This window comes from Anguilla rostrata, chromosome 8 (assembly GCF_018555375.3).
Source record: "Anguilla rostrata isolate EN2019 chromosome 8, ASM1855537v3, whole genome shotgun sequence".
Classification (NCBI taxonomy): domain Eukaryota; kingdom Metazoa; phylum Chordata; class Actinopteri; order Anguilliformes; family Anguillidae; genus Anguilla; species Anguilla rostrata.
In genome coordinates, this window is record NC_057940.1 from 28,371,452 (window position 1) to 28,383,389 (window position 11,938).

Sequence of the window (11,938 nt, forward strand, 5' to 3'; positions counted from 1 at the left end):
ACTGATCTCCTCCTAACTCTCTACACCGTGACAATCCTGACTAAAGGAGTCACGGACGTGCTAAACCAGATACCTCGCTTATATAATTTTCACGCAAGAGATTATTAACGCCTATGGGCATAATTCTTGGACGTGAACTTTATATAAGGTACAAAGCGCTGAAAAGCACTGTTGGGTTACCAGTACCGGCTCTTGTGTGTAGATGACACTAAAGCGCCGTCTTTCTGTGAACCCACGCCTTAAGTAACATTAGACAGGTGCCACAGCTAACGCAATCAACACGCCTGCCGAGCTCTGAACCAATCAGCACGGAAGGGGTCTGTAGGCAGAGTGAATTCTGCATGCCTACAGACCATTAACCCAAACAATGTGACAAACTCTAATTAGAGAAGCAGGAGTGAAAAGGAATAGAACAGAATGCTCAAGCCACGCAAAACCATGACAATAATCATTTAAAACATTGTCAATGTGGGCCGTTTACAATTCACTGGTGACACCACAAACTAGCATGTGGTGATACGACCTGTTGCTACAACACAACTCATGTACTCTGTGTTTTGATTTCAATACTAAATATGGGAGACATGTGATTGTATCATTCAGTTGAATACAGATACCAAACAAGGATACCTGGAAAAAAAAAACAAAAAAAAAAACTTTTCCACTAGTTCTGCTGGTCAGCTTTAGGTCCATATACAAATCTTCCACTCTTATTGTGCTCTTTCTGTGGGGTTTAAATGTCTTCAACTGCTGCCAGCCAGTGACCAGATAGCCAGTGAACTGCACATCCATTTTTTTCCTTTTTACGAGCCTTTGACTTAAAGAGGATCAGGTTAAGCACCAGCTAGGAATATGAAACACCAGCCCAGGTGAAGAGCAAATATACAAAGCCAGAGGAAAAATAAAAACAGTGCAGTTCATATAAAAAATATGCCATGGTTTGGAGGAAGTAACTGTAAGAATACCAAGAATAGAATATACACTTACTTCATGCCCTACATAAAGCTTAGAAGATTGTGTAAAAAAGAATCTCTAGTCTAGAATTTGGTATGAACTATATAATGCTTTTATACATAGAATATATACATTTTTTCTAATACATCTTTCATATATAGCATGCAAATATTTGTTGCCCAAGCAATGTATAATGAATGACCTACATTTGTATAAACTTAATTTAGCTTTAACATGAACTTCTTTCATTCATTTTTTGTCATTTCTCCCCAATTTAGGATGCCAAATCATGCTTACACTCCAACACTCAACCCATTGTCATCTGGAGAAAATCCAGACAAGCCTCCTCTGGAGCTTGTGATGTCAGCCACCATCATCACAGTTTTCAAGCTGGGCTTGCGCAGACATTAACTGGAAGAAGATACCAAGACAGCTCACCAAGTGGAGTTGCAGGCACCCAATCACAAACCCTCCCATCCCTGGGCAACACATTGCATATTTACGAAGGATCCCATCAGGTCCGCAAAATTCTGCGTCGCCACATGTTTTCAATTTAGCAAGGACTATGTAAATGTAAACCTTACAGGCTATGTAAGGTTATGTAAACGAGCACAGCCAGCAAGTTCATTTAAATGCACCGTTGGTATTTAAGACACATGTTGTTCCTGCAAGAAAAACTGTATGAGCGGAAATCTCAGCTGAAGTAAATACTGTCAGTGAAGTGAAAATATGGCTAATTGACTTCTCTAACACTGATGCTACAGAACCCCACATTTGTATCCATGAACCTGGTTGGTGGATTATTTTAGGCACACAAACATTTGATTGGCTGATGGTATTTGAGCTGTCAATCAAAGACAATATGAAGTACATTACATTAAACACTAATCAGATAGCTGTATATGGATAGCACCATACCATCAGAGTAGTATTGGGAACTGAATCAACATAAGAATTGGGTTCTAGGGAGGTGGTAGAGGAGGATCTTTTATGAGGCCTTAAGGTCATAATAAGGATGCTATAAGGAGAACAACGGAAAAGCCAAGGATTTTGTTTTCCAGAATTTGCAAGAATCTGGTAGAATACCTGAAAAATTTTCCAATTTGTGATACCTGTCCCTTCTAGGTCTCATTTCATAAGACAGCAAGGTATTATCTGGCCTTGTTCTTAATGCCCTGAGCTCTTAAGGCAAGTAATAAAGATAGAAATTGCTTAGTGATAGACGCCCCAATCGCCTTGGCTGCAGCAGCATGCGATTCAGGTCTTTAGTTATTCTCAATGAAATCTGACATAAGTGAATTAAGTTATTCAAATTTATGAGGAGGCTGGAATGGGAAGTATGGAGGGCAGAGAATTTAATCGTCCAAGAACATTTGTTTTCATAATAAAAATGTTGCCTTGAAGAGAGAGATGTAATTAAAGTGCATGTCTGTGGGCTAGATCTAATCTCCTTCTTGATATTTCCCTTATAGATGAAGGTATGTTGGCATAACTATGCAAGCCTAGGTAAGTGAAAGCATCTTTATGTCAATAAACTGAGATGAGGAGTGTAAAGTTCTACAAACTGGAATTCCAATGGATTGTTTCTACTGTGTCCACATATTTGACTCATTTTTATCAAATTCATTAAAAAAAAAAATTGTGTAGTGGGTTTTACTGTCAATTGAGAAAATAATGAGGTCTTGTCTGATTGTTCAAATAGTGCCAAATGTTCACAAGGCTTTGACTATTTTGACACATATTAAACACATCCAAATCTATCCATAAGTAAACCCATCCAATTTTTTTTTTTTTTTCAGAATCAGTCCAGTGAACATTCTTGTGGTGAAATGGAATTTAGGTGAAATGGTATTTGGCTACATTTGCTAGGAAAGTGAAAGTTTTCCGGGGGACTAGGATGTAACCAGGCTATATCCAGGTAATACTTGCCCTATAGTGAGGTTGACCTAGTGAATTTATGTCAAAACATCTCTCAACCAAGATTTCCCCCCCTCTAGATGTCTAGATTTTGGCTTTCGCTCACTGAGAGGGATCAGAGATCATGTTCCATTTATCTGTGCAATGTCTTTAATGGTGAAATAAGTGAACAAGGTACATTTCATTTCTGAGTTTCTTTTGATTTAGTTTATTATGGCCAATGGTGGTCAGGACACCTGTTTTCTTTTCTAAATTTCTTCAACTTTTAATTCAGAATGATGGTAAAGGATGGATCTGAATCAAACTCTAATCTGTAGGAGATTTTGAAATTCACCATTGAGAAGCAATGCAGCACTACTGCTGCTTGATGGCCGATTTTGTGAGTTCAATTTCAGTTATTGAGTTGAGAAGGGTGTGATCATGGGGTTTTATGGAAGGAATTCATGTTGAGATAATTTAGCAGCCCAAGGTGATTGAGATGTTAATTAGACAGACAATGTAGTCAATGCTCAACATGGTCAATGGAGGCAATGAGTAAATTAGAAATGAAAGGATAAAGTTCCCTTTAACAGTTTTAGCTTACAATGTGCACAACCACTCCAGGTCACTCCCCATTTCTTTTTGTACAAATTTTCCTAGTGATTTTATTGCACGCAGACAAGTGTCCACCAATTTATAAATCAATGTATGCTTCAGCGGAAATTCAAATCATATTATACAGCTCAAAATATGAGGCCACACAAACATTTATTGTGGCAGAGGTGTTAAAAAGGTGCATTAAAAATGTAATAATTTCCTTGCACAGAAGCCTTGTGACCAACTTTTTAAAGATTCAGATATAAAGGTCATTAACACACAGTAGGAATTATATATTTATATGACTTCATTTGGCAGGACTCAAAGCTGAACATTTTGGTTCAAGCCAAACCTTCCTCAGCCTGAAAACAGACGTTCAGTCACAGGCGTTTTTATACAGTCCTGGATAGGGTTTTATTCATTGTATGAATCATGCATTTAACTCATGAGCAATACACAACCAGTAAAAAGAAAAAAGAAAAAAAGAAAACGGCTGCAAACTGTTATAAACTCACTTCAGTGTTCAGTGATACGAGGGGGGGGGGGGGGGGGACAGACTAGGAGGTAAAATAAAAAGGAAATACAATTTTGATAATTCAGCACACGATACATATTCAAGTACTGCATGAATTATCCCCTTGAATAAATGGAAATATTTAACAGAGTCATTAGTTAATCGTTTGGTTACAATTTAGAAACACAAAGGTCAATGCCATAAGCAATATAAGTAGGAATGCGCTCTTAAGCAAAACTCAGTGTAGTGCTCCTTTTTTTATTTTTATTTTTACAAAATTGCAGTAGCATCTGACATAACTTATTTCTGTGGTTGTCAGGACAATGCGTATAATTGCGCACAGGACATGAGAAACTTACATGTTCCAGTACTGTACAATCATGCTCATCAGCCATCATTATGTTGAAAAGCTATTATTATAATCAAGACGATGACAATTGCATCTTATTTGAGCAGTATTGTGTAGCTGAATATGTTGAACTTCCCAATGCTGCACTTTACCCATGGTCTTGAAGCAGGTTGAAATATGTCAAACAGCCTGGGTTTTGCACTTTGTGGATCTGAACTTTGCTGTTGTCACTGATACTCAGCTTGGGTAAAGCATGGGTGGTCTCTGATGCCAGCACTCTAAAGGATTTAGCCCCGATTTAGTCAACTTTATTACTGTAACATTTTTACGTAAAAAAATATTGAGTTGATTTTAAAGCTTTGAGATCATGTTACACACACGCATATATATGTATATATATATACACGTGTGTGTGTAACATGATCTCAAAGCTTTAAAATCAACTCAAATTATCATATACATTTTGAAATGTATATGATAATTTGAGTTGGTTTTTTGTGGCTTTGTGGCTTGGCATGTTTTTATGATGAATGGAATGGTAACATCTACTTATTTTTCTTAGGTTTTTCTTCAGGATGAATAATCTTGATTTTGAATTACTAATAATTGTAAGTTCTTAAATCAAATAGTATACTTGGTCTGTTCTTGATAATGTAAGTAAGTTCCCACAAAATGTTCAACAGTATTTATCCAATGTGATTTTTGGTGAAATCCTCATTTTTTTCATGAAATAAACATATAGTCTAACAAGAATGTCACACTGCCAGATCTGACATGCATATACTTTAGGAAGTATCAGACCAACTATTGTTTTTGAATATATAATTGAATTTATGTGAATTTAATTTAAATATATCTATAATTAATCACAAGGAAAAAGAGAATGCAACCTAAATTATAGGGACCTGTTTAAGGTAATGAATGTGCAAATTATAACAAAGAACATTTGATTTCATAAAAATTGTACTGTGTTCTAAAAAGCTGATTTTCAAACTGTTTTGCATTGAACATTCTTCAAAAGTACATTTAAAATGGCAATCCATGTGCTATTTCAGTGCATTTCAGGTACAGCCATGGCCCGTAAAAACCCAGGCCTACATGTACATGCTGGGATTTGATTTTGATTCCACTTATGCCATGTCACAAGTGAAATTCAAATGGTATTTCTTGATTTTAAAATAAAATCATACTTATTAAAATGCACAGCTTCATGCTATATCATATGCTTCATTGCTTTCTTACAATTCTGCTGGAGGTGGTCTAGCAGAGTGGTTGGCAGCAATTCAATAACAGAGTTTTAATCCAAAAAAAAAAGATCATACACTGCTACATTCCAAAACTTTTTGCATCACAAAATTTCACATTTGCTGTACAAGTAATCATATGGGGGAAAAGAGGTTTGAATTATTTTCATAACGTACAAAAAAAACGGTCTGATAAATGGCCTTGGTGTGCCTCCATTGGTGGAGAACACCTTGTCTGGGTGATAATCCGTACCATTGGTAAAGGGTAGATGATGTCAGCAGGAGCGGTGCATGCTGGGTGTGATGGTTAGGAGAGAGGTAGAGGGCTGGCCTGCTGGTGATTAATGTGCTCCTACAATGGCTCTGCAAGTCAGAGATAATGAAGGAGGCTGTGCCCTTCGTGTTTGCTGCACGCGTTAATGTGTTTTCTTGTCAGCCCTTGGAGACCAGTCACCGGTGCAACCTGCAGCCTGGATAGAGGTGGGGGTGGGGGGGGGGGGGCATGGGGGGATACAGATCCCCTCTCCAGCACAAATGAACCAGTGACAGTACTTCACTGGTTCATAGTCTCTCAGCAAATCATTAAGGTTGCATTTTCCTACTATACTAGAGCACCAATACAGGCTTGCTTATTTGTACACACAGTGATTTCTTTCATAAGCAGTGAGATTAATGGTTTCGTACACATTATGGGGACCGAATTTTCTTCTCAGACCTGGTCTTGGGTCACAGGCATACATGTATGTCAGTTGTGTTTTGCTTAATCCTCTCACTTCTAAGTAATTTATTTGAATTGAACAATAGCATGCAACCATGAAATAAGCACATATGGAGGTATAATCCATGAACCCTGCTCTTTACTTGGAATGAAACTGGATTGGATTGGAATGAAATAGGAATGAAAACTGAATGAAAAAAGGGCGTAGCTGCATTGTTTTACAGACAAAAGCATTCATACTCAATTAATAATCAATCCCAGAAAATGATGCAAAATAATTTTTGACTAACATTACTACTGGGCTAGAGGAAATAAGAAATTCAATATATAAAATGAAAATATATGCATAGTAAAATCACACTTTGTTATGGTAATGAACCTGGGATTGGGTTTTCCAGTTTCTTTTGAATGTGGGGATTTTGGAACAGTCAGAAGGTACAAATGAAGCCTCATCCCTCAGGGCATGGTGGCCTTGTGTGTACAGCTACTTTGAGAGATTGACTGTCTTTTCCCCTGGTTTTCCAGATAAGTTTTTTTTTTACCCACAATATGTTAATGGAACATAAAAATGTGGAGTACAGATAGATTCTGCAATCCAGGAATTCATTAAACACACACACACACACGCATGCAAGCGCGTGCACACACACACACATAAGCACACACTGCACATTCGCGAAAACATGAATTTAAGCACACAAGTGCATTCCAGTGAAGAACTTACAAAAACTCTCATGGAATACAAAATGACAGTTTCAACAGAAGTAGGAGGAATGAGGTTTAGTAACCCATGTCACGGATTCCAGAATGCACACCCCCATTTTATACACAATTAATTTAATCAAGATGACTTTGCCTTGATTAAACTCTCTCTGGAGAACTGCCACTAGTCTGTCATTTGCCAAACAACATCTGCTGGCAGTTTTTTTTTTTTTTTTTCTGAGATGGAGACTCTCATATTACCTGCTGTCACAATGTAAACCCATGATTCACTTCTACTCCAACAAAAATATGATGGCAGTCATTTACCATATAGTTCTTACCATCTGAGCTTCATTTTCTCTCCCCAAATGTTTTTGGGGTGACGAATCACTGTAGATTAAATGGTTTTAGTGTCCAGACCATGTTGATGTTCATCGTCTTCACTGGATCTGAAACACTATTATTTAAATGCTCCTACAGTAAGTTTATTTCATGGTGTAGGCAAAGTCGTTAGGTTGGATGTACAAAACATTTATAAATATATATTTTAAGAGTCTTATATTTGTCACACAAAACACTGAAGTACAGGAATAGCAGCCTTTACCAACACAGCAATACAATTGTAAAATGTTGCATGGTTGTAAGCATGATTACGATTTTGTTTCAGCTATGCAGCTGCTAAGAGCACACTCTCATTTAAGATAATGTGTACTTTTTTAGTGTGAGAGACATATTGAAAGACGAGCACTGTATTAGAATAAGTTTAGCAAGACATTTAAATCAAACCTACACAATTAAAAGATAACAATGCTTGCTAATCTTCTGTTTCTATCTATTTAATACATACATTACTATATTTATATTATTTAAAATCATGTATTCATATAAATGTACTGTTTTCCCAGGATTTAATGGAAAGAGAAACCTAAATCCATTTTTGAAACTTCTGACAGTTAATTTAAATTTTACATAGCTTGTCTGACACTTCCAGGCAGCCACTGACAGGCACGTATGCTATAGCCATCTAGCAGGCTATTGTAGCTTGACAAAGTGAGTCAGTTTTCAGTGTTGACAGGGAATGTGATTTTGTAACTAGCTAGAGAGCATAACAAATTACAACAGGAAAGAATCTATTCAGAGAAGAACATCTTGAGTACGAGCCCCTCGAATAAATGAAGTGTCATCATGAATTTGCAACATGAACTGCAAAAAAAGAACAAGTGTTTTGAAAGTGTAACCTGCCCTGAGTGAAATGACATCAAAGAAAAAAAGGCTAATTTGTTGAATGGCCCATAATGTTCTTTAGAAGTAATAAAACTCTTACAGGAAGAGCACTTGTGTGTTGCATTGGGTTAATACATATCTTTGGGAAGGTTGAGGGGATCTTGGAGGTGGCAAAGAGCTTTGCAGAGATCAGAGTCGAGACTAAAGAGAACTACTTGTGCACACACTTGCACAAATAGTTCTCTATTTGTGCTATTTGGCCTTTTGGAGCCTATGCAAATGACTATTTTTCAAGAAGTGCCCTCTACAGGTCATATTACATTATAACACTGCAAGGCTTTGTATTCTCAGAATGTTGCAATCAACATAAATGTGTGACCATATGCATATTTTGGGCATGGTTAGCCATATTTGCAAAATTTTAATTACAGTCCTGTGGTCATCTTTTGACATATCAAAATTAACTGCTCAATTTAACAGTGCTGTGCTGCAGATCACACTTGCCAAATTTGGTGAAAATTGAAATTGTAGAAGTATGAAAAAAAAATTGTTTTTCCAAAACATTTTAAATGCAATATGGAAAATCCAATGTGGCTTATGTTATTTTTTGAGAATGGGGAGGTGGTTATGTGGAAGAAATTTAGTGCATGTATGTGAAACGGGATGGCCAAAATTATTTTCCTCAATGTTTAAGTTTTGCAGGTGGCACTGCAGCACCTACAATGTCAGTTGCATGGGTGCCATGCCATTCATGGGTGCCATGCATAATAAATTGGTAGCCATACCAGACATGCCTGCTAAATTTTGTGCATTTTTTAACTTGGGAAGGGGGTGAAAATTTTGAGATAGGCAGAAAAAAACAAAGTAGTTGTAGAAGAATAAAAAGAAAAAGAAGAATAGCAACAAAAACATCAACAATAGGGGTCCTACACACCCTTGGTACTTGGCCCCAGAATAATAATAATAATAATAATAATAATAATAATAATAAATTGCATTTGCAGGCACATCACTCTTTATGTGTCTAAAAGCACTCTGCAGTGCATGGCTATTTGTGTGGGAGGGTCACTGATCAACCAAGCAAAGCCAATGTGTCAAACTTATCGGGATGATGTATGGCTGCCATTTTACAGAAGAATGCTCAACAGAATTCTGTTTAATAACTCCTGATAAGCATGTAAGGAAAACAGAAACATAGTCGCCTAGTCATAAACAGTTGACTGCTTCAATTGGTTTAGATTAATTAAGATTGAGATTCATTCCAATTGTGCGTGTGCAGTGACAATGCTGTGAACTTGACTGACTGTTGCCTTGTGCGCAGGAAACAGAGATGAGGCACATATCTCAAAAGCCCGCCATTACATCACGCTGTAAGCACGGAGGACGGACGTGCATGCGTTTCTTGATAGATTGCGCAACGCTCAGTGGGTTTGTGAGGAGAATATGACAGAGAGCACCAATTCATTTCCCTCCACTTCGCGAGAAGTCCGAATGGATTTCTGCTGCCAGTGGTCACATGGAGGCTGCTTCCCTCCAGGTATGCATCATTGTTTTTTTTTTTTCATCTGTCCTCCCGAATGGAGTGTTCTGCGGTGTGTTGTCGAGAAAAAGGAGGGACAGGGCTCTGAAAATGGGGCCTTCGTGTACTCCAATATCCAGGGTTGTGACTTATTGCCACCGCAAGGGCCGGGCAGCGGGCGTTTGACAGAAAGACTTATCAGCCTGACAGCTCTGCCTCCTTGTACTCCCAGCTGAAAGCTGCTCTCAGTCTTGAGCTGGAGCACCAATGCATTATGAAACTTAATTTAGTTTTCTATGTGTTAGCATCATCAAAAGTGAATTTGACACTTTGCAAGTGGAATGGAAATTATATATTTAATATTTCTGCAGCTTCTACTTTTTATTTATTTTCCAAGGAATAATGTGTGCCCAGAGATATGTGCCTGCATGCATGGTCTGGATTACAAACACACACCAAATATTCATCTGCCTTTTTATTCATACAATATGCTTGGCTAAATTATACATCTTTTCAACTATCCGGGCACCAAATGACAGTGGTTTACATCTTATTTTTTTTATTTTCTGACACATGAGACATCCTAAATAATGGATCCCAGCTAACATGAAACATTTCCATAACAATGGGGAACATTCTGGCTGATTCAGAGACAACATCATGATGAAAACATTTCTGCGCGTGGATACACGTGTGTGTGTGTGTGTGTGTGTGTGTTTTCATTTCTACTATCAATTCAGAATTACACTCAGCATATTTTCACAGTAGGCACTTTCTACGTTACAGTTAATTAATTGTTAAGTATTAAAATGTTAACAGAAAGAGAAATGCAATATCCATAAAAGTACTATACGATAAAATAATGCAGATGATTTATAAAAAGTCATAAACCTTTTTTTCCCATGAATAGTTGAGTCATTACTGAATAGATTGCAGGCATGGGCACTGGTACTCTGTTTGAGTTCCTGTGGAGGACAAAAGAGACTTTTTCTGATTTTCTTAAATGAAAATATATATGTGACATTTCATCTAATTGAGTTTCCAAAGTATTTTGCTGATATTCGTACAATCATCCCAAGGCATCTTATTGAGTAACTATTACTTTTACTATGACTGTTATATTTTATATTCAATCAGAAAATTCATGTTCTCCTCCTTTTTTTCAGTGACAATCTGCAGTAAAGTCTATCATAAAGGCCCTTTCTTTTTAAATCTATCCTGCTGTTCTTCATTCTCTCCAATGAAAGCCATGAGTTATTTATGGACAAATCTTTTTTTTTTTTTTTTTTTCTCAGTGTGTGCATATCAAAGTCTCATCCACATTCCATTCACATTCTACTGCTATCCACCAGGTTTAATAAAGCTAATCAATCAGGTTAGCAAACAGCCAGATTGAACCTGAACTTATAAAAGAAAAAAAAACCTGAAACAAAAAGAACACCCTTAACACATTGGTACTTGAAAGATAATTTCTGATGTGCCTTGAAACCAAAGTGGGGAGGGAGAACTTATTCTCCGAACATGAAAGTGCTGAAGATCAAGGCCTACAGAATATAAAACAGCCTTTCTGTCTTGTATGTGTATTTTCTGACAGAGAATGTTTTCCTTCCTTTTGATAAAGATGAAGAGTAACCATTCTAACAAAATGACTGAACCAAATTCGAATTCAATTTGAATACCTTTGGCAGAGCCAGTTAGGGGTTCCTTGCTTCCTTGGATTAATGCAAAAAGGTTGTGGAAAGGAGTGAAGTAGATGGCAATGTATTACAAGTGGCAGAATTTAATTAGATTCATAAGATAAGCCGACTGGTTTCTTAGTCAGGGTGTATAAAGGCCATGTCATTGGAATCATACATGTAATCAAATACTGTACCTATTTATATTTGTATTTTAGGACACAAGTGAGTGGCGAGTATGAAGGTGTATACTCTGCAAAAACAAGAACGGGGAGTAGGAATCAACAGGGATGTAGGCAATGATAAGTGTGCATAATTTTACAATTTATAACTATGTAAAAATGCTTCTGGACAACTTATCTTAGTTATTTGAACTCGAGTGTACTGTGTTTTTTAAAGGAAATACTGATTGGCATTACTAGAACTTATCCCTTGCACAATAATAATAATAATAATAATAATAATAATAAATAATAATTTTGCCTATTGTATAGATCATCTCACAAAATGCAAATATTGCTGATAATCCCTGGTACTTTTTTATA

The 11,938-nt window shown here is 36.9% G+C and overlaps 1 long non-coding RNA gene across 1 annotated transcript; it reads left to right on the top strand.

The window, feature by feature from the left end:
• Positions 1–415: 415 nt before the first annotated feature.
• Positions 416–1,849, top strand: LOC135260363 (uncharacterized). The gene is made up of 2 exons (XR_010331547.1): positions 416–545; positions 1,233–1,849. It is a non-coding gene; the product is annotated as an uncharacterized LOC135260363 (long non-coding RNA).
• Positions 1,850–11,938: the final 10,089 nt, after the last annotated feature.